Below are 26261 nucleotides of genomic sequence, written 5' to 3'. Positions count from 1 at the left end.
CTAACCAGGCTATGAGTGCGCCTAGAGAACATCTGCCGTCTCTCCCTCCGCCTGATACACCCCTGCCTGAAGCGGTGAGGGCACCGAGGTGCCCCTCCGACACCTGCCTCCAGCGGCTACTCCGAAGCAGGGGACTCCGGATTTGGGGACGTCGTACCCGGTAGTTTCCGAATCTGTGCTGGCAGGGTAATTCGCCACACTGACCTCTACGGATGGACCAACTGACCTGTACTACTGATAATGGATTTGTTTCGTATAGCGCTTTCCAGGAAGCCCTAAAGACGCTTTGACAGTGTGCGAAACATAACACAATGGCGCAAAGACAAGAATCAATAGGAATATTTCTTTGACACCCTAATAATGATATAATGACTTCCTCTACCCATTAATGCTGACGCGCGCTCGCTTCCTGCCTAGTGGCAGCATAGTTCTAACGGCGGGGAGAATGTGGTGAAAATGTATCAAAGTTGAACCCAGGTGTGACGCTCACTTAAACCACTGGGCGGTGTCTATAAGACCTCGGGACGTCCGCGACTCGAGGCCACTCCTGCGACTTCATACAATGACATGTAGAATTGAATGGTACGTACCCACTCATATTCTAGGCTTGCTTGCATTGACTGATATATCCAATCTTTCTCATATGATGCCTTGATCCTGACATATATGTTGCATGGTGTATTTTACAGGATGATGTCACGATATAATTGAAATTAAACCTATCTATGGGACGAGTTGTGGATTTGGTTGATTTTCACAACAAGCATATTTCAAAAAGGTGTGGACGACTTCTGACAAAACTTGGTGGATGAGTTGGGTAAGTGACAAGAATAAGACGTTTTGATTTTGGTTCAGATCCAGATCTGGCATATCAGTAAGATACAAAACATAACCTGTCCAGCCTGGCGGAGGTATGTGCTCTACCACGTGCCGTTCTGATTGTATTATTTATTATCTACTATATAAGAGAGCCGTTAGTCTGTGTGTGTGTCTGTCTGTGTGTCGCCATTTTTCTCAGAGATGGCTGAACGGATCTTTGTCAAACTTTCAGAGGTTCATCAATGAGTGCCTGGGAATGTTTTCGGCAAAAAACAATTTTGGAAAAAATAAAGGTAGTTTTTTGGGGGTTAAAAAAAAAATCGCTCTATAATGCCTAGGCCTTTTTGATTAATGACAGTTATATACAAGTACACATTTGCATAAATAAATACAAAACAATCACCAGACATTTGAACACAAGTAATAAAACAATTCCGGAAGCGGTCGAAGTTGGTGGTAAGGGGTTCTTCTTCCTCCTGAACGTCATCATAATTAACTTAGAAACGCTATCAATGACACATTCACCAGCATATATTCAACGAAAAGGTAAAATGATGATTTGACATTTGTGATGGATTCTGATTTGGATGTAATTGCTTTTCCATTATATTTGCCCTCATTTCAAATATGTTAATGTTTCTTTTTTGCTTGAGCAATGCCGGATACTCCAGCTATAAACACTTTTATACTTTTCTTGGGGTACAAATACAATTACAACTTTGTCTGGGGGATAACATAGGCTATATGGCTGCGGCCTCATTCGGAGGTGTGGGTGACCAGGAGAGGGGCGTAAACTCGCTATGTAAATGTGTACCGTGTAGCGCCATTTGGTGATGGAGGCAGAGGGTATTACAATTTCCTTTTTTACCTGGGCAACACTGAGGTGAAAGCACTCTTTTCGCGGGAAAAATTTTCCTCCTTCCCTTCCTCCCCTCCCCCAAAACGGAGGGGCCTGTCAAAGCCACCCCTTCCCCCCCCCAATCACCTCCCCCTCCTCTCCCCCTTCCACTCCCTCCACTCCCTTCCTCACCCCTCCCTCTCCTGCTTCCACACCCACCCCCCAACCCTCCTGGCAACGCCGGGTACTCCTGCAAGTAATAAAGAAAAGAAAAAGAAGACCCCAAAAATGAGTCACATTCTCATTTCAGGGAAAGAAGAAACAAAGACAGATATCTGAATTAGTACAGTGGATTATATGCAAAACATTATAAGCGTTACAAATAACTAACAGCTAAGACTTTACAAATAACTTCCTTTGTGCACCATTTCGCTTCAAACTGTAGGAGTCTTCTCGTTATAGAAAATAAATCATAGTCCAATTTTACACGACTTATTACAAGGTTTTTAAACAAAAACAAAACATTTTCATCGTTAACTCCAAGACCATCAACTTTCCTTTTCCTTGATTTATATACTGCCATCTTCACCTGAGCAAGCAGGGTATTGGTTGGCTAACATGGCATTGGAAGTTTTGTGTGAAATGTCCAAGCCATAAATGAACACACAAGTATTGAAACTCAAGCCAAACCTAACAAAACAATTCTGAAGAAAAATAAACAAAGGAGCCAACCGTTGGCATTCAACATAAATAGGAAAGGGTTTTCGGACTTGTTACAAAATGGACATTCATCTACCAGGGGATTTGAAAAATTGGTGTAAAAAGTCATTAGAAGAAAAAATCCAGTGTAGTAATCTCCATTGAAGGTCACCATGTTGTGGTGGTACAGGAGCAGAAAGGGTATTAAAAAGGGTAGTAAAAAGTACAGAAAGGGTATTAAACCCTTTCCAACCAGGAAGATAAGGGAGAGAACAAGGTAAGAGGTCTCTCCATCGATCCCTCGGCTGTGCTATTTGCCATTGCAAAAGAAATCTTACACAACCCAAATAGAGGTCTTTCTGGTTAGGAAAACCATTCAAGCCTACACTATAATGTAATACATTGTAATAGGTACAAGGAGGAGAATGCACAACAGAAAACTTCCATACAAGTTCAGGAAAGGTAGAAATAGAAGATATTTGGTCTGTACCTTGTCCATTGCTTTGTTGGCCTTGCTCCCAAGCAGATACAAACTGTGCATAAGTTTGAAGCTCACTACATAAAATGCAATGCCACAAATCTGGAGGATTGATCGCCAACCAGGCTTGCCAGGGCATCAGCTCCAATGCAATTGCCATTTGGGCTCAAGATATCACTGACAGATGTAACGTTTTCATCAGCCAAGCCTTGAATAAAACACCTATTGGCAGGCATATCATGATATCATGCAGGCAATAGTGATAAAATAGCAATGAAATCGGTGTAAAAAAACTAATTCCAGGGAAATAGTAAAAAAAAAAAAATAGCAACCAACTGTAAGAAAACAAGTACAAAAAGTTTTAATTAAAACAAAAGCCGCGTCGATGTTACACAATGCCTAGATGCAGCTGTGCCTATAACGTCGATGTTATAGGCACAGGACATTCCTATTGATTCGATTACTTGATGTTATTTTTGTGCAAAGTGAAAATATATCTCGGCAATTTCCCGTGTGTGGCGACGAATTTTTAATATATCTCGGCATTTTCCCGTCTGTTATTTCAGGCGGTGTATGACTGACCATGCCGCGATTTAAAAATATATATCTCAGCAATTTCCCGTGTGTGGCGACACGTGAACGAAGCTATGCTCCTCTCGCCACATTATTGTGACGACGTATAAATTAAATATTTCATCGTGACGATCGTCATCAAATGGACGAATTTTTAATATATCTCGGCATTTTCCCGTCTGTTATTTCAGGCGGTGTATGACTGACCATGCCACGATTAAAAAAAAAATATCTCGGCAATTTCCCGTGTGTGGCGACACGTGAACGAAGCTATGCTCCTCTCTCCACATTATTGTGACGACGTATAAATTAAATATTTCATCGTGACGATTGTCATCAAATGGACGAATTTTTAATATATCTCGGCATTTTCCCGTCTGTTATTTCGGGCGGTGTATGACTGACCATGCCGCGATTTAAACAAAATATATATATCTCGGCATTTTCCCGTCTCTTATTTCGGGCGATGTATGCGGCAAAAACAATTTTCTGGTAGAAATGGTACATTATTTGAAAAAAGTGCAAGGGTGCCAATATTTTTGGCATGACTGTGTATATCTAAATATGTATATGTATATACAGTATATATATACTAGCGGGGTCACCCGTGGGAATCCCACGGGCATGGATGTGTGTGACATTTCGACATATTGAGTTAGATGCTGCACATTCATTTTTACAAAATGGTTACTGGCAAGTCATCAGATCCAGAAATGGTGTAATGAACACAATTTATTTATTTCACATAATATGTGACCCCTCACTCCTCTCCACCTGACACTCTCCTGTCTCCACCTGACACTCTCCTCTCTCCACCTAGCACTCCTCTCCTCTCCAATCCCTCACATTCCTTTCCTTTCCAATCCCTCACCTCTCCAATCCCTCACACTCCTCTCCTCTCCAATCCCTCACACGCCTCTCCAATCGGGCCTCACACTCCTCTCCAATCGCGCCTCACACTCCTCTCCAATCGCGCCTCACACTCCTCTCCAATCGTGCCTCACACTCCTCTCCAATCGCGCCTCACACTCCCCTCCAATCACTCCTCTCCAATCACGCCTCACACTCCTCTCCAATCGCGCCTCACACTCCTCTCCAATCGCGCCTCACACTCCTCTCCAATCGCGCCTCACACTCCTCTCCAATCGGGCCTTACACACCTCTCCAATCACACCTCACACTCCTCTCCAATCGTGCCTCACACTCCTCTCCAATCGCACCTCACACTCCTCTCCAATCGCGCCTCACACTCCCCTCCAATCACTCCTCACTCTCCTCTCCAATCGCTCCTCACTCGCCTCTCCAATCGCTCCTCACTCGCCCCTCCAATCGCTCCTCACTCCCCTCTCCAATCGCTCCTCACTCGCCTCTCCAATCGCTCCTCACTCCCCTCTCCAATCGCTCCTCACTCACCTCTCCAATCACTCCTCACTCGCCTCTCCAATCGCTCCTCACTCGCCTCTCCAATCGCTCCTCACTCGCCTCTCCAATCGCTCCTCACTCGCCTCTCCAATCGCTGCTCACTCGCCTCTCCAATCGCTCCTCACTCGCCTCTCCAATCGCTCCTCACTCGCCTCTCCAATCGGCTTTCCCCGTATCGTTTCCCTCGTTTTTCTCCCGTCTCGTTCTTTTTCTTGCTCCAAATCGGCCCGTCTCGCCCGTCTCGCCCGTCGGAATAGGAAATCGGCCCGTCTTGCTTTCTTGCTTGCGCGTAAATAAATTGTGTTCATTACACCATTTCTGGATCTGATGACTTGCCAGTAACCATTTTGTAAAAATGAATGTGCAGTATCTAACTCAATATGTCGAAATGTCACACACATCCATGCCCGTGGGATTCCCACGGGTGACCCCGCAAGTTTGCATTGACGTTCGTCGATGGACTCGTTCGCCCGTCTCATTCGTTTTCTTGCTACATCCTGTTCAAGTCTGCGTTCTTCATCGATCGTCTCATTCATTTTGGAAATAGAAGTTTCCACGCAGCGCATGAATTGTCACGATCCTCAAGAGGAATTTGTCTCGTAATCATCAAATGATAAATGGCAAGTAAATTATATTGTGGAAAATTAAAGATTTCAAATAAACCTATTTAAAGTGTATGCGCACATAACTAATTTTAAAAAACGAAGAAATATCTCTCGGTAATTTCCTGAAACATATTTTACTTCCGGCTAATAATGTTGAATGAAATAAAAACGAAGAAATATATGTCGGCATCATTGTTGACGTTTTTGTGACGACTGTCATCAAACGAAAAAGTAATATATCTTAACGGAAAAGAAAAAGCGAATTTTTAAGATATATAGACACGTTGCCGTCGGTGTCATGTTGGGCGGTGTATGATACACCATGACGCGATTTTTAAAAATATATCTCTGCATTTTCCCGCGTGTGTGGAATGTTCTCAATTATTGCTGACACCGAGTCTAAAACCATCGATAAAAATGAAATCATATGGTGAGTTAGATTGGAGATAAAGGCGTGAGAGAAACTCAATGGCCTTGAAGTTACAGGCGTTTGAGAATTCATTTCGTTCTATAAAGGGCAACTTTCATCGGATTTTCTTCCCGTTTTTTTTCAACCGAGTCCAAAACTATGTTAGCGACTGTGAAAAATGAAATGATATATCGAATTTGATTTGAAATAAAACTGGGAGAGAGAGCAAGACACCACGGGCCTACAAAACAGGCCTCAAAGCTATGCGAGTTAATAAAATGGTGGATATTTGTTTATAATTATATGAAGCCACTCCCAGAATGGGTGGAGCTATGGGTGGAGCTACTCTGCAAACCGAGTAAGCCACACCCCGGACAGACGCCCAACAGACAAACAGACAGACAGACAAAATCATCTACGGCTATTATAATATATATATATATATATATATATATATTGTTACGGACCGCTGATAAGATGTTAATTTGCCGAGCGGATGGCGCCACGGCCCGAACCGTTTTTACAATGACTAAGACCCGATTCCGAACGTTGGCCAAATCGTGCCACAGATGTTCAATTGGGAAAAGACAAAGACGACGCGGATGTGAAGAAGAAGAAGGAGACAAAAAGGTTCGAAATACGATTATTATTTATTACTATTTACAGGATTGAAAGAAACCAAGGAAGAAGGAAGGATAACAAAATAAAGACAGAAAGAGGGACGGACCAGAAGGACACAGTGAAAACTTAGCTTACCTATTCAGTCTTACCTAACCCAGGACAGAACAAACAAAAGACAGACTCACACAAATGGGGAATGGAGGCAGGAGTGAATGGCTGGACCGGGAGGAAGGTTCAGCTCGGACCAGAGGACGGCTGGGCCGGGAGGGAGCAGCCGCCGCCCTTCCTCAACAGCAACCTGTCGTCAACGCTCAAGCTGCGGCGGTCAAAGCTGCGATGGTTCAAAGCTGCTGTGGTTCAAGCTCCTGTGGTTCAAACTGCTGCCGTGGGGACGTCGTGTGCTTTCTCAGGACTCCTTTTCATCACTCCTCCGCACTTGTGTCAAAGGCTTCCCCCGCGCTTCTGTCAACGGCTTCTGCGCGCGCTTCTGTCAACGGCTTCCGCGGGCGCTTTTTATAATGCCGCGGGCAAATCAAGCCGCCGGCCTCTAGAACACGCCCATCAGTGAGCTCGCCTCGGCCCTGATTGGTCGGCACGGCCCTCTGGCTCCACCCTCGATGAAGATGGGCGGGCACGCCCAGGATTCGGCAGCTCCTCCCCCTTCTTCTCCGAGCCGACCGCGTGGCAATGGCGGCAAATTCAGTTGGCAGTAGAGGCTTTGGGAATGGGAATGAAAGGGGATCTATCTATTTGAATTCGGTGCAATGGAGTGTCAATTAATGGAAGACAAGGCCTTACCCTACTACACAGAATAAGGAAATAACTGTCAACAAGGAGGAAATCTATGATTGGCTAACGTGATTGTTTATGAAATAACTACGGAACGACCTTTGACCTTTATACACAGACTGGAGGCAGGAGGGTCCAGAATAAAGCAATAAAAAAAAAAAAACACAATCCTCATATCCACAACACTGCACCCTCCTCCTCTTAGGCACGTCCCGGGCCTCTTACCTTTACTTTTAGTGTGGCACGTAGGTGTAGTTCCCTCTACATTTAACCTGACCCTGAGTGTGACAGTTTTAAAACATAAATAAATATGTCCCGCTGCTCCATTGCACCCTACCTAACAGACTCACGCCCACAGCTAACCAAATTGCGGAATGGTCTTCAAACTATACATTTACGGTGGGGCGCGCATTATTTACAATGACTCTGCTTTTATTTACAATACTAACCCAGGACCTGTGATCGTTCTTTTGGGGGGGGGGGGGGGGAGACAGTCTGCCCTGCATCGATGCACCATGAAAGCACCCAAAAACGCACCAAAGCACCCTCAAGCACCAATCGGTGCACAGTCACCACAATTCAATAAAAAATAAACCGACAAACCCTGCTGGTGGTCTCTTGCTCTTCGGCTCCCTCTGCTGGCCATGTTATCTTCCAGTTGTTGGCATCTTCTTTGCTGGCGGCCTATTTGCAATAATAAAAGCAAGCACAAAACATGTCCATTGTTATTTATTTATGGCCCACAGGGCCGACTAGTGTGGTTCACCTGTGGGGCATAGGTGCCCTGTGGCCAAGGTCCGCCAGCAAGATCTCGGGCCTTAATGGCCGGTTCCAGCAGAGGGGCCATGCCCCAACCCATGGGGTCCATAAGTGGTGCTCAGCCACAGACATGTGGTCCATAAGGTGGTGCATCGATGCAGACAGCTGTGGTTGCGAGAGGTTCGGGCGCCCAAGGGCGGACTCTCGCACGCTCCCCTCGGCGCCCAGTGGCGCACAGTCCTCATGTGGGAGACAGGGGGGAAAAGACAGATGAGCGAGGGGTAAGGTCACAAGGGTACACATCAATACAGGCAATGCAAGGCAAGGTGCGTATGGAGACGGAGCGGAGAAAAGCTCGTCCCTACCGTACGTCACCCCCCCCCCCCCCCCCCCCATCACCTAACTCTACCCTTGACCTTACCCCATATTTACAACAATCTACACATTTACCAATTCGTCACTACGTCACGTCTTCCCCATATTTCTCCTATACCAAATTCGTCTCCACAATCCCTCTAACCAAAATTTGCCATCACCCAATTCATCATCAATCCTCATAAGGAGGAAGAGATGGAACATCAGCACAATGTCACACCCACGTCATGATGCGTCTCACATTCCAAACATTTGCATCAAAATAATAAAAACCAACAAACCATGGCATGGTGTGGAGTACCATCGTTACCTCAGGTGAGTGGATGCAGATGGTGCGAGGAGATCTCCATCCTAACTACCTTCTAAATGACTTTAACACACTTTACACTACCCGGGGTCTTTCCCTGCTAAACCATTGGCCATCTTACTATATTCGGTTTTAAGAACCAAATTCCCATTGACCAAACTGTGGTGCTTCCTCAATTTGGGGTCTCACTCCCCCGATGCAACTCCCTGTGCCCTTGCACAATTTCAGGACTGGGGCGTGTAGCTCTCCCAGCAGGCCTACCCACCTGCACACCTCCACCACTGCAGTTGCCACCCGAGCTTACCTACTAGCTCCTCACCCTAACCTATCTAATTGGGGAAGGCCCCTCCTGGCTCTGTCACCCCTCGGTGCCCTCTGGCACTGGGCAACCCGGGTCCGTCCTCCGGATCCTCGGGCCCCATCCACAACAACTACCGGCTCCCAGAGCCCACCTGCGGCCTCACCTGGCCGACATCCTCACAGTGGTGGAGTGCCCATTTAACTACACACACACTAACAGGCTACACGCTCAGCCATTTCCACAACACTAATGCACCCATCCAAGTACCATTTTTCCACACGCACCACAGATGCCAATATCCAACCACAATTTACCTGTACCCTCTACCTAACACTTACACTACCCTCCCCGGGTATTCGTGATGGGGTCCATCCTCCTTTCCCCCATCCACACCTACGCACCATCCACTCCACTCCACAGTTTCCACCATACTCACTCCACGACCATCCATTCCATACTCCATATACTCCAGACCATTTATTCCATACACCTGTTCTCCATTCACCTGTAGTTGCACACCTGTGCAATCACACCTGGTGCCACTTGCACCCTCCTTCCTTCCTGGACCATTTGGTCAGCACAACTCACATCATTATCACTCACTCATACACTGCTCCATACACCTGTCCAGTTGCATACCTGTGCAATCACACCTTTTAACCACACACACGGCATCATCTAATCTACCTGTTGCCCTGCTAACTTAGTGCTCCCCGTCTTCCCTTTAAACTAAGCACATACCACGTCATTATCATCCAAACTAATCTACCTGCGTCCCCACTACAGGTATCATTGTCACTACCTAATCTTACCGTTACCTAAGGTCATCTTCTCTAGATCCCTATCATTATCCTAACCCTCCCGGGCTAGTTTTCACTGCCAAACCCCATAACTCTAGTGCTCCTTTGCCCCCGCTGTGAGAGATGGCAAAGTTGCCATCCCATCACATCGGGCATCTCTCACTACTATCAATTTGGCTCGTCCAATTGCAACCTATCAAAAAATTTCCAATCACTACCAATCATCACTCTGCCAATCCTTTGCCAATCATTAAATTTTGCTTTTTCAATTTCGGGTCCAAAACACTATCCTCATCACACGTCTACTCACTTGAGCCTCTCGGTGCGCCAATTCATTTCTAAAGCTCGGCTTTGTAAAGCCGAGCAATGAATGCGGGTTGCTTGGTGCCGGCGGTTGGATCCGTCCGGCATTCGGTGCAGGCAAGGTTTACTCGGGCCGAGATCCAACGCACCATCTCAGCACGGAGCCGTCCAATGGCCCGATCTCGCCCTGCCGGAACGCCTCAACAAAAGGGGGTCGCCATGACGACCCTTCCTACCGGGCCGCCCGTTCCGCCTAGCGGAGCACGGACGCGGCCGTTCAGAGCGCGGCCCGGCGTGGATCCCGCACGGCGGTTCTTTCGAAACTGCCGCGGATCCCCATGGCACACCTAGCTGCCCGGCACACACCGAAGGCCCGCTTCGGCTATACGTTGCTCTAACCGCTAACCCGGGTAGCGTCGATGCTCCACTTGCATGCTCACACCCCGCTCCTTGCTCATACATCCAGCCGTTCCCATGCTCCTCGTCATTGCACCTTCTCTTACACACCCAGGTACACTCATTCCGCTCACAGACTTGGTCACACACCTGACCACCACACACCTTTGTACACACTCTTCGTTCGCACACCTCACCAACACACCTCTTCGCGCCCCCTCCTCGGTCACCTCCTCTGTGACAACCACAGGTGTGCTCTCACTTGCACACCCAACCACGTGCCTCACTACCAACTCCAGCGTGCATTCCCAAACGCGCTCTACCATTCCAGGTGTGCATCCTTCCATTCCAGGTGTACATCCTCTCTCACCTGCCACAACCAACTCACGCTCCGTGGCACTCTTACTACTTTTACCACCACACTCGGTCACGCATTCACCCTCACTCTCGACCGCGCACTCTGTCCTTATGCACCCGTCCGTTACACACCTTTCTCGCGCATCCTCTTGCGCACTCTCTCCCGTTACACTCACCACAGGTGTGCACTCTCTCGTTACATCCTCTGTAACACTCCCCATCCCGCGTTTCCATGTGCCCCCTCGCACACGCGCTACGACCAACTCACTCTCGACAGCACACTCACTCCTTGGCGCGGACTTTTTCCTCACACACCCCAGAGTCGGTCATTCTCGCACACCTCCTCTCTCGTACTCCGTACCTGTCGCACACTTTACCAGCGGCCTCCCCCGAACACCCGGGTCCAAACCAACCCCCAAGCCGACTGAAGCTTCCCTCACACCATATACATTTCCGCGTATATCGCCACTCACCTTGGTACCTCGTCTCCGCACCTCCTTCGCCACCTGCAAACTCTTTATTTGGTTAGCAAGCACACCATCACGATTTGAGCACCGACCTTGCACATACTCCATCACCTCCTTCTTTATCTCCCTCTTAGTTTCCCTCCGTCTCTTCTTAATTTCACTCAGCCCCTCTTCCACCTCCTCTAACTTTTGCTTCACCTCTTTTATTTCCCGGTGCGTCTCCTCAATTTCGTCCTCTAACGCCACCTTGACCATTTCTATGTGCGTCCTCACCTCCTGGTCCTTTGCCTCCATTGCTTCTGTCACCTCGTCCAACCTCGTTGTCAGTCCCTCACGTACCATCTGACATTCCCTCTTCGTCGCTATCAAGTCGTTTTTTAGTTCTTTTTGTGTCGCCTTTAACCCTCCTAGTACCGCAGTGTTCTTTTGTACCTGCTCCACTAACTCCGTCTGTCCCACCGTCAGCTGTTCCACCTCCTGCGTCAGGTCCTCTATGCCCCCTTGTAACTTAGCCGTATTATTCCTCACCTCTTTCTCCATACGCTTCTCACCTCGCTTTACCTCCTCGCGTACCCCCAAGACCTCCTCGCGTACCCCCGAGACCTCCTCGCTTACACCTCGTCTTATTTCCTCCTTCATTTCTCCCATCTCTTTGGTAGATGCCACCCGCATCTGTCCAAATTCATTCCTCTGAGCATCCAGTTTACCTTCCAACCCGATTTTCACCTCCTCTATTTGGTTCCCCATCTGTTTGATTTCCCGGGCGGATTGCTCCCCTATTGCCTGCAATTTGTCTTCCATCCTATCTTCTAGCCCCGTTAACCCATTCTTTACCTCTTTTATCCCGTTGTCTAACCCTTCAAATTTATTGTCCAACCCCTTTAAATTATTGTCTAACCCCTTTAAATTATTGTCTAACCCCTCAAATTTACCCTCAAATTTAGCTTCTAGCCCCCCGATTTGATTTCCTAGTCGCTCCCCCATTCTGTTTTCCATTTTCTCACTATCAGCCTTCCTTCTGTCTTCCATTTCTTCACCCGACTTAACCATAAGGGCCCTCATTTCAGCCAGAAATAATTGCATGTCTTCCACCGTTGGTACAAAGGGCGCGGCTCTATTTGGTGCCACTGTAACCACGTGCGCGAGGGCGCCATTTTGCGCGCCTGACACCTCCTCAACCACCTCACCATTGCTCTCCTCCATTTCCTCCCACTGGTCCTGGGTTACCCCTAACCCCTCTTCTAGTTCCCCCACCGGCATCCTGACGCCTTGACTATCCATGGCACGATTTTTAAATTTAAGATTTTAAATAAAACAAATTTCGGCCCACTCGTAATTTGAGCGCACTAAGCGCTTCAGGTCCGTATCTCACTCCCAGGCACCAATTGTTACGGACCGCGGATAAGATGTTAATTTGCCGAGCGGATGGCGCCGCGGCCTGAACCGTTTTTACAATGACTAAGACCCGATTCCGAACGTTGGCCAAATCGTGCCACAGATGTTCAATTGGGAAAAGACAAAGACGACGCGGATGTGAAGAAGAAGAAGGAGACAAAAAGGTTCGAAATACGATTATTATTTATTACTATTTACAGGATTGAAAGAAACCAAAGAAGAAGGAAGGATAACAAAATAAAGACAGAAAGAGGGACGGACCAGAAGGACACAGTGAAAACTTAGCTTACCTATTCTGTCTTACTTAACCCAGGACAGAACAAACAAAAGACAGACTCACACGAATGGGGAATGGAGGCAGGAGTGAATGGCTGGACCGGGAGGAAGGTTCAGCTCAGACCAGAGGACGGCCGGGCCGGGAGGGAGCAGCCGCCACCCTTCCTCAACAGCAACCTGCCGTCAACGCTCAAGCTGCGGCGGTCAAAGCTGCGATGGTTCAAAGCTGCTGTGGTTCAAGCTCCTGTGGTTCAAACTGCTGCCGTGGGTACGTCGTGTGCTTTCTCAGGACTCCTTTTCATCACTCCTCCGCACTTGTGTCAAAGGCTTCCCCCGCGCTTCTGTCAAAGGCTTCCGTGCGCGCTTCTGTCAACGGCTTCCGCGCGCACTTTTTATAACGCCGCGGGCAAATCAAGCCGCCGGCCTCTAGAACACGCCCATCGGTGAGCTCGCCTCGGCCCTGATTGGTCGGCACGGCCCTCTGGCTCCACCCTTGATGACGATGGGCGGGCACGCCCAGGATTCGGCAGCTACTCCCCCTTCTTCTCCGAGCCGACCGTGTGGCAATGGCGGCAAATTCAGTTGGCAGTAGAGGCTTTGGGAATGGGAATGAAAGGGGATCTATCTATTTGAATTCGGTGCAATGGAGTGTCAATTAATGGAAGACAAGGCCTTACCCTACTACACAGAATAAGGAAATAACTGTCAACAAGGAGGAAATCTATGATTGGCTAACGTGATTGTTTATGAAATAACTACGGAACGACCTTTGACCTTTATACACAGACTGGAGGCAGGAGGGTCCAGAATAAAGCAATAAAAACAAAAAAACACAATCCTCATATCCACAACACTGCACCCTCCTCCTCTTAGGCACGTCCCGGGCCTCTTACCTTTACTTTTAGTGTGGCACGTAGGTGTAGTTCCCTCTACATTTAACCTGACCCTGAGTGTGACAGTTTTAAAACATAAATAAATATGTCCCGCTGCTCCATTGCACCCTACCTAACAGACTCACGCCCACAGCTAACCAAATTGCGGAATGGTCTTCAAACTATACATTTACGGTGGGGCGCGCATTATTTACAATGACTCTGCTTTTATTTACAATACTAACCCAGGACCTGTGATCATTCTTTTGGGGGGGGGGGGGGGAGACAGTCTGCCCTGCATCGATGCACCATGAAAGCACCCAAAAACGCACCAAAGCACCCTCAAGCACCAATCGGTGCACAGTCACCACAATTCAATAAAAAATAAACCGACAAACCCTGCTGGTGGTCTCTTGCTCTTCGGCTCCCTCTGCTGGCCATGTTATCTTCCAGTTGTTGTCATCTTCTTTGCTGGCGGCCTATTTGCAATAATAAAAGCAAGCACAAAACGTGTCCATTGTTATTTATTTATGGCCCACAGGGCCGACTAGTGTGGTTCACCTGTGGGGCATAGGTGCCCTGTGGCCAAGGTCCGCCAGCAAGATCTCGGGCCTTCATGGCCGGTTCCAGCAGAGGGGCCATGCCCCAACCCATGGGGTCCATAAGTGGTGCTCAGCCACAGACATGTGGTCCATAAGGTGGTGCATCGATGCAGACAGCTGTGGTTGCGAGAGGTTCGGGCGCCCAAGGGCGGACTCTCGCACGCTCCCCTCGGCGCCCAGTGGCGCACAGTCCTCATGTGGGAGACAGGGGGGAAAAGACAGATGAGCGAGGGGTAAGGTCACAACGGTACACATCAATACAGGCAATGCAAGGCAAGGTGCGTATGGAGACGGAGCAGAGAAAAGCTCGTCCCTACCGTACGTCACCCCCCCCCCCCCCCCCCGTCACCTAACTCTACCCTTGCCCTTACCCCATATTTACAACAATCTACACATTTACCAATTCGTCACTACGTCACGTCTTCCCCATATTTCTCCTATACCAAATTCGTCTCCACAATCCCTCTAACCAAAATTTGCCATCACCCAATTCATCATCAATCCTCATAAGGAGGAAGAGATGGAACATCAGCACAATGTCACACCCACGTCATGATGCGTCTTACATTCCAAACATTTGCATCAAAATAATAAAAACCAACAAACCATGGCATGGTGTGGAGTACCATCATTACCTCAGGTGAGTGGATGCAGATGGTGCGAGGAGATCTCCATCCTAACTACCTTCTAAATGACTTTAACACACTTTACACTACCCGGGGTCTTTCCCTGCTAAACCATTGGCCATCTTACTATATTCGGTTTTAAGAACCAAATTCCCATTGACCAAACTGTGGTGCTTCCTCAATTTGGGGTCTCACTCCCCCGATGCAACTCCCTGTGCCCTTGCACAATTTCAGGACTGGGGCGTGTAGCTCTCCCAGCAGGCCTACCCACCTGCACACCTCCACCACTGCAGTTGCCACCTGAGCTTACCTACTAGCTCCTCACCCTAACCTATCTAATTGGGGAAGGCCCCTCCTGGCTCTGTCACCCCTCGGTGCCCTCTGGCACTGGGCAACCCGGGTCCGTCCTCCGGATCCTCGGGCCCCATCCACAACAACTACCGGCTCCCAGAGCCCACCTGCGGCCTCACCTGGCCGACATCCTCACAGTGGTGGAGTGCCCATTTAACTACACACACACTAACAGGCTACACGCTCAGCCATTTCCACAACACTAATGCACCCATCCAAGTACCATTTTTCCACACGCACCACAGATGCCAATATCCAACCACAATTTACCTGTACCCTCTACCTAACACTTACACTACCCTCCCCGGGTATTCGTGATGGGGTCCATCCTCCTTTCCCCCATCCACACCTACGCACCATCCACTCCACTCCACAGTTTCCACCATACTCACTCCACGACCATCCATTCCATACTCCATATACTCCAGACCATTTATTCCATACACCTGTTCTCCATTCACCTGTAGTTGCACACCTGTGCAATCACACCTGGTGCCACTTGCACCCTCCTTCCTTCCTGGACCATTTGGTCAGCACAACTCACATCATTATCACTCACTCATACACTGCTCCATACACCTGTCCAGTTGCATACCTGTGCAATCACACCTTTTAACCACACACACGGCATCATCTAATCTACCTGTTGCCCTGCTAACTTAGTGCTCCCCGTCTTCCCTTTAAACTAAGCACATACCACGTCATTATCATCCAAACTAATCTACCTGCGTCCCCACTACAGGTATCATTGTCACTACCTAAGCTTACCGTTACCTAAGGTCATCTTCTCTAGATCCCTATCATTATCCTAACCCTCCCGGGCTAGTTTTCACTGCCAAACCCCATAACTCTAGTGCTCCTTTGCCCCGCTGTGAGAGATGGCAAAGTTGCCATCCCATCACATCGGCATCTCTCACTACTATCAATTTGGCTCGTCCAATTGCAACCAATCAAAAAATTTCCAATCACTACCAATCATCACTCTGCCAATCCTTTGCCAATCATTAAATTTTGCTTTTTCAATTTCGAGTCCAAAACACTATCCTCATCACACGTCTACTCACTTGAGCCTCTCGGTGCGCCAATTCATTTCTAAAGCTCGGCTTCGTAAAGCCGAGCAATGAATGCGGGTTGCTTGGTGCCGGCGGTTGGATCCGTCCGGCATTCGGTGCAGGCAAGGTTTACTCGGGCCGAGATCCAACGCACCATCTCAGCACGGAGCCGTCCAATGGCCCGATCTCGCCCTGCCGGAACGCCTCAACAAAAGGGGGTCGCCATGACGACCCTTCCTACCGGGCCGCCCGTTCCGCCTAGCGGAGCACGGACGCGGCCGTTCAGAGCGCGGCCCGGCGTGGATCCCGCACGGCGGTTCTTTCGAAACTGCCGCGGATCCCCACGGCACACCTAGCTGCCCGGCACACACCGAAGGCCCGCTTCGGCTATACGTCGCTCTAACTGCTAACCCGGGTAGCGTCGATGCTCCACTTGCATGCTCACACCCCGCTCCTTGCTCATACATCCAGCCGTTCCCATGCTCCTCGTCATTGCACCTTCTCTTACACACCCAGGTACACTCATTCCGCTCACAGACTTGGTCACACACCTGACCACCACACACCTTTGTACACACTCTTCGTTCGCACACCTCACCAACACACCTCTTCGCGCCCCCTCCTCGGTCACCTCCTCTGTGACAACCACAGGTGTGCTCTCACTTGCACACCCAACCACGTGCCTCACTACCAACTCCAGCGTGCATTCCCAAACGCGCTCTACCATTCCAGGTGTGCATCCTTCCATTCCAGGTGTACATCCTCTCTCACCTGCCACAACCAACTCACGCTCCGTGGCACTCTTACTACTTTTACCACCACACTCGGTCGCGCATTCACCCTCACTCTCGACCGCGCACTCTGTCCTTATGCACCCGTCCGTTACACACCTTTCTCGCGCATCCTCTTGCGCACTCTCTCCCGTTACACTCACCACAGGTGTGCACTCTCTCGTTACATCCTCTGTAACACTCCCCATCCCGCGTTTCCATGTGCCCCCTCGCACACGCGCTACGACCAACTCACTCTCGACAGCACACTCACTCCTTGGCGCGGACTTTTTCCTCACACACCCCAGAGTCGGTCATTCTCGCACACCTCCTCTCTCGTACTCCGTACCTGTCGCACACTTTACCAGCGGCCTCCCCCGAACACCCGGGTCCAAACCAACCCCCAAGCCGACTGAAGCTTCCCTCACACCATATACATTTCCGCGTATATCGCCACTCACCTTGGTACCTCGTCTCCGCACCTCCTTCGCCACCTGCAAACTCTTTATTTGGTTAGCAAGCACACCATCACGATTTGAGCACCGACCTTGCACATACTCCATCACCTCCTTCTTTATCTCCCTCTTAGTTTCCTCCGTCTCTTCTTAATTTCACTCAGCCCCTCTTCCACCTCCTCTAACTTTTGCTTCACCTCTTTTATTTCCCGGTGCGTCTCCTCAATTTCGTCCTCTAACGCCACCTTGACCATTTCTATGTGCGTCCTCACCTCCTGGTCCTTTGCCTCCATTGCTTCTGTCACCTCGTCCAACCTCGTTGTCAGTCCCTCACGTACCATCTGACATTCCCTCTTCGTCGCTATCAAGTCGTTTTTTAGTTCTTTTTGTGTCGCCTTTAACCCTCCTAGTACCGCAGTGTTCTTTTGTACCTGCTCCACTAACTCCGTCTGTCCCACCGTCAGCTGTTCCACCTCCTGCGTCAGGTCCTCTATGCCCCCTTGTAACTTAGCCGTATTATTCCTCACCTCTTTCTCCATACGCTTCTCACCTCGCTTTACCTCCTCGCGTACCCCCGAGACCTCCTCGCGTACCCCCGAGACCTCCTCGCTTACACCTCGTCTTATTTCCTCCTTCATTTCTCCCATCTCTTTGGTAGATGCTACCCGCATCTGTCCAAATTCATTCCTCTGAGCATCCAGTTTACCTTCCAACCCGATTTTCACCTCCTCTATTTGGTTCCCCATCTGTTTGATTTCCCGGGCGGATTGCTCCCCTATTGCCTGCAATTTGTCTTCCATCCTATCTTCTAGCCCCGTTAACCCATTCTTTACCTCTTTTATCCCGTTGTCTAACCCTTCAAATTTATTGTCCAACCCCTTTAAATTATTGTCTAACCCCTTTAAATTATTGTCTAACCCCTCAAATTTACCCTCAAATTTAGCTTCTAGCCCCCCGATTTGATTTCCTAGTCGCTCCCCCATTCTGTTTTCCATTTTCTCACTATCAGCCTTCCTTCTGTCTTCCATTTCTTCACCCGACTTAACCATAAGGGCCCTCATTTCAGCCAGAAATAATTGCATGTCTTCCACCGTTGGTACAAAGGGCGCGGCTCTATTTGGTGCCACTGTAACCACGTGCGCGAGGGCGCCATTTTGCGCGCCTGACACCTCCTCAACCACCTCACCATTGCTCTCCTCCATTTCCTCCCACTGGTCCTGGGTTACCCCTAACCCCTCTTCTAGTTCCCCCACCGGCATCCTGACGCCCTGACTATCCATGGCACGATTTTTAAATTTAAGATTTTAAATAAAACAAATTTCGGCCCACTCGTAATTTGAGCGCACTAAGCGCTTCAGGTCCGTATCTCACTCCCAGGCACCAATTGTTATGGACCGCGGATAAGATGTTAATTTGCCGAGCGGATGGCGCCGCGGCCTGAACCGTTTTTACAATGACTAAGACCCGATTCCGAACGTTGGCCAAATCGTGCCACAGATGTTCAATTGGGAAAAGACAAAGACGACGTGGATGTGAAGAAGAAGAAGGAGACAAAAAGGTTCGAAATACGATTATTATTTATTACTATTTACAGGATTGAAAGAAACCAAGGAAGAAGGAAGGATAACAAAATAAAGACAGAAAGAGGGACGGACCAGAAGGACACAGTGAAAACTTAGCTTACCTATTCTGTCTTACTTAACCCAGGACAGAACAAACAAAAGACAGACTCACACGAATGGGGAATGGAGGCAGGAGTGAATGGCTGGACCGGGAGGAAGGTTCAGCTCGGACCAGAGGACGGCCGGGCCGGGAGGGAGCAGCCGCCGCCCTTCCTCAACAGCAACAGCAACCTGCCGTCAACGCTCAAGCTGCGGCGGTCAAAGCTGCGATGGTTCAAAGCTGCTGTGGTTCAAGCTCCTGTGGTTCAAACTGCTGCCGTGGGTACGTCGTGTGCTTTCTCAGGACTCCTTTTCATCACTCCTCCGCACTTGTGTCAAAGGCTTCCCCCGCGCTTCTGTCAACGGCTTCCGTGCGCGCTTCTGTCAACGGCTTCCGCGCGCGCTTTTTATAACGCCGCGGGCAAATCAAGCCGCCGGCCTCTAGAACACGCCCATCGGTGAGCTCGCCTCGGCCCTGATTGGTCGGCACGGCCCTCTGGCTCCACCCTTGATGACGATGGCGGGCATGCCCAGGATTCGGCAGCTACTCCCCCTTCTTCTCCGAGCCGACCGTGTGGCAATGGTGGCAAATTCAGTTGGCAGTAGAGGCTTTGGGAATGGGAATGAAAGGGGATCTATCTATTTGAATTCGGTGCAATGGAGTGTCAATTAATGGAAGACAAGGCCTTACCCTACTACACAGAATAAGGAAATAACTGTCAACAAGGAGGAAATCGATGATTGGCTAACGTGATTGTTTATGAAATAACTACGGAACGACCTTTGACCTTTATACACAGACTGGAGGCAGGAGGGTCCAGAATAAAGCAATAAAAACAAAAAAACACAATCCTCATATCCACAACAATATATATATATATATATATATATATATATATATATATATATATATATATACGTATATATATATATATATATATATATATGTATATATATATATATATATATATATATATATAAATAAATATATATATATATATATATATGTATATATATATATATATATATATATATATATATATATATATATATATATATTGTAGCGGTTACCGCTGGGTGTACACAATCGCCTTGCCCCTGCCAGGACGCGGCCAGGGCACAATCGCCATGCCGGGCTCGTCCGGACGGGCCCAGACGCGCCTCTCCCGGGCATGCCCGAACTCGCTGTTCCCGGGCTCGCCCAGAACGCCCGGGCATGCCCGCTCTCGCCTTTCAGGGCTCGCCCAGAACGCCCCGGCATGCCCGCTCTCGCCTTTCCAGGGCTCGCCCAGAGCGTCCGGGCATGCCCGCTCTCGCCTTTCCAGGACTCGCCAGAACGCCCGGGCATGCCCGCTCTCGCCTTTCCAGGGTTCGTCCAGGATGCCCGGGCATGCCCGCTCTCAACTTGCCAGGCCTCGTTCAGCACGCCTGGGCAGGTCCAGACTCGCCTTTCCAGGACTCGCCCTTGACACCCGGGCATGCCCGGTCTCGCTTTTCCCGGGCAAACGCTCCGGCATAAATGTGTATATATATTGCTGCCCAATAAACGGGCTTTTCAGAGTACCCGAGTTTGATACGTACATTAAAGTAACTCAGACGAATTTCCGTCTTTGGTCGCGTCAATTCTTTCGACTCGCGTTGGAGCACAGCTCCTTCATTGGTGACCCCGACGTGATGGATACGGCAGTGGCTCTTAAGCTGCCTACCTTCTGGGAGGCTCACGCGGCTGTTTGGTTCACCCAGGCGGAATCCCAGTTCGCCCTGCGAGGCATCACCGCGGACGACACCCGCTTCATCAAGGCCCTACAAGAGTTCCTCGGCATGGTGAATTTTTATCACCGATTCGTGCCCCGCGCTGCTCAGCTCATGCGGCCCCTTTACGAGGCCCTCCTGGGCAAGCCGGCGAAGCATGACATCGTTTGGTCCATGGCCATGGACGCGGCATTCGCGAGCGCAAAGCGGGCCCTCGCCGACGCAACGCTGCTGGCTCACCCGGTGCTCAACGCGGCCATCGCCCTCACTACGGACACCTCCAACTACGCGGTGGGCGCCGTCCATGAACAATGGGTGGACGGGGTTTGGCAGCCACTCGCTTTTTTCAGCCGGCAACTCCGGCCGAACGAGTTCAAATACAGCACGTTCGACCGCGAGCTTCTCGGTCTATTCCTGGCCGTTCGCCATTTCCGACACCTCCTGGAGGGACGCCCGTTCACGGCTTTCGTCGACCACATGCCATTGGTCTACGCAATGGCCAAAGTCACGGAGCCGTGGTCGGCCCGCCAGCAGCCGACACTGCAGCCAGCAGCGGTCCCCTTCGCGGACACTGGCCTGCTCTGCGACGTCTCCCAGGGCCAGCTTCGCCCCATCGTGCCTGTTACCTGGCAGCGCCGCATCTTCGCCTCCATCCACGGCCTTTCTCACCCGGGCCGGAAAGCCTCGCAGAAGCTGGTGTCGGCGCATTTCGTCTGGCACGGCCTTCGACGGGACGTCCACGACTGGGCCAACGCCTGCACGGCCTGCCAGCGGGCCAAGGTCCACCGCCACACCCAGGCCCCGCTGGCACCTTTCGCCGTGCCTGAACGGCGTTTCGACCACGTCCACGTGGACCTGGTGGGTCCCCTGCCCCCATCGCGGGGGTTCACCCACCTGCTCACCATGGTGGACAGGACCACCAGGTGGCCGGAGGCCGTGCCCCTCACCTCCACCACCACCGCCGACGTGGTGCAGGCGTTCATCGCCACCTGGGTCGCGCGCTTCGGCGCACCGGCGGACATCTCGTCCGACCGCGGCCCACAGTTCACGTCCGAACTTTGGGGCGCGGTCGCCCGTTCGTTGGGAGTCACTCTGCACCGCACCACGGCCTACCACCCCCAAGCCAATGGGTTGTGCGAGCGGTTTCACCGCTCCATGAAGGCCGCACTCATGGCCGGCCTTCAGGACGACGGTTGGGCCGACCGGCTGCCGTGGGTCCTTTTGGGCCTCCGCACGGCCCCCAAGGAGGACCTCCGGGCGTCCGCCGCCAAGCTCGTCTACGGCCAGCCGCTCCGCGTACCGGGCGAGTTCGTGCACGACGCTACCAGTCCCTGGTCCGCCGCACGCCAGCGCTCTGACCTCCAGGAGGCTGCCCGACGATTTGCCCCCGTGCCAACGTCCCGCCACGGTGGCCCCCAGTCCTACATCCCCCCGGCGCTTCGCACAGCGGAGTACGTCTTTGTGCGTCATGACGCACGCCGGGGGCCACTCCTGCCGCCGTACGACGGGCCCTTCCGGGTCCTGCGACGGGGCGACAAGTCCTTCGTCGTCGACTTCGGCGGCCGGTCGGACCGGATTTCTGTGGACCGCCTCAAACCGGCGCACATGGACGTCGACCGACCACCACGGTTGGCCCTTCCTCTGCGACGAGGCCGCCCCCCATCCACAGTTCCCCCCGCTCGACCACCCACCACCACATCGGACCCCCCCCCCCACGACCCTCCAGGGGTCGCTTCGGCCGGGTCATCCGGACCCCCCTTAAATTGACCCTGCCCCCCCCCCCCCCACGACCCTCCAGGGGTCGCTTCGGCCGTGTCATCCGGACCCCCCTTAAATTGACCCTGCCGGTGCAGGTCGATTCTGGAGGGGCGTGTGTAGCGGTTACCGCTGGGTGTACACAATCGCCTTGCACCTGCCAGGACGTGGCCAGGGCGCAATCGCCATGCCGGGCTCGTCCGGACGGGCCCAGACGCGCCTCTCCCGGGCATGCCCGAACTCGCTGTTCCCGGGCTCGCCCGAACCTCCCGGGCACGCCTGGTCTCGTCTTTCCTGGGCATGCCCGCTCTCGCCTTTCCAGGGCTCGCCCAGAACGCCCGGGCATGCCCGCTCTCGCCTTTCCAGGGCTCGCCCAGAGCGTCCGGGCATGCCCGCTCTCGCCTTTCCAGGGCTCGCCCAGAACGCCCGGGCATGCCCGCTCTCCGCCTTTCCAGGGTTCGTCCAGGACGCCCGGGCATGCCCGCTCTCGACTTGCCAGGCCTCGTCCAGCACGCCCGGGCAGGTCCAGACTCGCCTTTCCAGGACTCGCCCTTGACACCCGGGCATGCCCGGTCTCGCTTTTCCTGGGCAAACGCTCCGGCATAAATGTGTATATATATTGCTGCCCAATAAACGGGCTTTTCAGAGTACCCGAGTTCCCGAGTTTGATACGTACATTAAAGCAACTCGGACGAATTTCCGTCTTTGGTCGCGTCAATTCTTTCGACTCGCGTTGGAGCACAGCTCCTTCAATATATATATATATATACTATATATATATATATATATATACATATATATATATATATATATATATATATATATATATATATACATATATATATACATACATATATATATATATATATATATATATATATATATATATATATATATATATATATATGATATATAGATATATATGTATATATATATTTATATATATATATATATATATATATATATATATATATATATACTATATATATATATATTATATATATATATATATATGTATATATTAGGCTAATGTTGTCTGTCTGTCTGTCTCACCCTGAAACACAGAAACGCTCCTCAGAGAGAAAATATTATGAAGTAAAAGTTGCTTCAAATTAATGCAAACCTCCAGGAAAGTTATAATTTTTTCAATCGTACCAAAAATTGAATCTGGGCGGTGTATAAGGTAACAGAATACTGCTTCGAACGCTCCCGTTAAAAAAAATTGCTGTTAAGAAATATGATTTTGGAATTTCACAATACTATATACATTGTATTTAACATGTAACTAATACTGTCTGTCTGTTCCCCCCTGAAACACGAGGCACATGCGATTTGGTCTCTTCCGAAGACAGAAGCCTCTTCTGGAAGATTGCTTTGCGCCGAACAGGCAGAAGAGAAGCAAGATGGCGGCCAAACATGTATTACTCGCGCTCATGATGGAAGAATTAGACAAAGATGACATTACATCACAAGTTGATGCAAATATCCAGATTGTGTTTTCACTTGCAAGTTTTGCTGCGTCAGTATAACCTCTTCTCTACCGCTTCTTTCGCCTCTTTTTCCTCTTCCTCTTCTAACCGCCTCTTCTGCTGGATAACGGAAGAGGCAGAAGAGCTTCCGAGAAGAGAAGAGTCCAAATCGAACGACCGGAAGAGTCTTCCGGAAGTCTCTTCTTCTTCCAGAAGTGCAAATCGCACGCGCCTACGGAAATGATCGTCAGAGACAATAAATTATGTAAAAGTTGCTTCCATTTAATCCACACTTCAGGGAAATTTATAATTATTAAGTTAAGGTTGCTTCAAATGAATGCAAACCTATGGGAAATTTAAAAAACAGTTTCAATTTGATGAACAGCAAAGAGGAAGTAACGCCGTGATCGGACGGAAGAATGTCATGTTGGTTAGATCAGGCATGATCATTGCCATGAGATCATTGAATGCGCATTTCACAAGATGGAACATTATGCTTTGGACCCATGTGCCAGTACTTGATTCTGCTCGTAGACCTGAAAGATCCTACGGTGTCTTTCACAAATTGTAGGCTATTATTTGCCTGCACCATAGGTAAATTACAAATCCTGACATAATCAGCTTTTGTGGCTCCACAAAGTCCAAACCTGAGTCGGGGATCTGAGATTCTGTTCCTACGTCGAACCAGTCGTCCAAAGCATAGTCTGAAATGTGGTCGGTATGCAATAATAACTCTTTTAGCCATTACTTTAGGCATGATTCTTCACTCCAGTGGTGCTCCCACAGGCAGCTCTTACATTATCACCCCTTTTATGTTACCATATCCTCGCTCTGGTCCCTGGATAGTGAAAACAACTGCTTTGAAATTCAAGATCCCTTCTCACACCTGCGATTTCCTCAATACATGGAGTGTGTTTTAATTGAAGTATGGATTTAAACAAATAGTTAGAAATTATGGAAGTTTGGTTCCCATGCTACAACAGCAAAAATAGCGCAGGTTCATTCTCAGACACAGAAACACTGGCCTTAAACAATGAAAGAGCAGGGACTGAAATATTTTCTTGGAAAACATAATATACAGTCCATGATAATTCAACCACTCCACTCTCCTTCCTAAACTCAAAACAGCACAGAAATTTTTCATGAAATGCGACCCAACATGTGGCTAGTGAACAAATGCATTTACACTTAATTCCCATTGCCGTATGTACAACTGCATGATTTATCCTCTCCTCCCATGTAAACATAAAAAGATGTATTCCACACACTCGCCCATATATTACTCTGAGGCCTCCTCGGGGACAGCTAAAGCAGCAGTCGTTCCGCATGATGGTGCAAATGTTTCATGGAAAAGCATGCTGAAGGCTCTGGCCTTTCCATCCATATGGCTTCAGGGATGGCGTGAAGGATTCCACCTGTTTTTGAAGATTCCGACAACTTCAATGAAGGACATCGTGCTCGTTGACATCATGCTCAGGTGAGAGCAGGCGCTTCATTCGGCAGTCGGACTGGCCCAAGTGTCCAAGAACCCCATGATTGAAGTGGTGAACTTGCTGTGAGAGAGTCTCGCATATAAAAACTAGAAAGCGCATACATCCACCAGACTCAACAGTTTACATTGTGTATCCCACGGATATCTGGATTCGGACCTGAACCAGAATCTATTTGGCTTGCTCTTGTCATCTAACCAACTCATCCACCAAGGTTTGTCATAATCCATTTACAACTTTTTGAAATATCATCGTATATATAATTTTCTGGCTCCATCACTCAATGGTAAAGAATCACTAAAAAAATTATTTAAAGTTCCAGTATTTGGATGCGGATCTTCACCAAAATCTAATCATTTCGACCTTGCCACATGCCACATACCCACCCTCCTCACCACAATTCATCCAAATCCGTTC

This window comes from Myxine glutinosa, chromosome 2 (assembly GCF_964187855.1).
Source record: "Myxine glutinosa chromosome 2, kmMyxGlut1.1, whole genome shotgun sequence".
Lineage (NCBI taxonomy): Eukaryota > Metazoa > Chordata > Myxini > Myxiniformes > Myxinidae > Myxine > Myxine glutinosa.
This window is presented reverse-complemented; position numbering follows the sequence as displayed.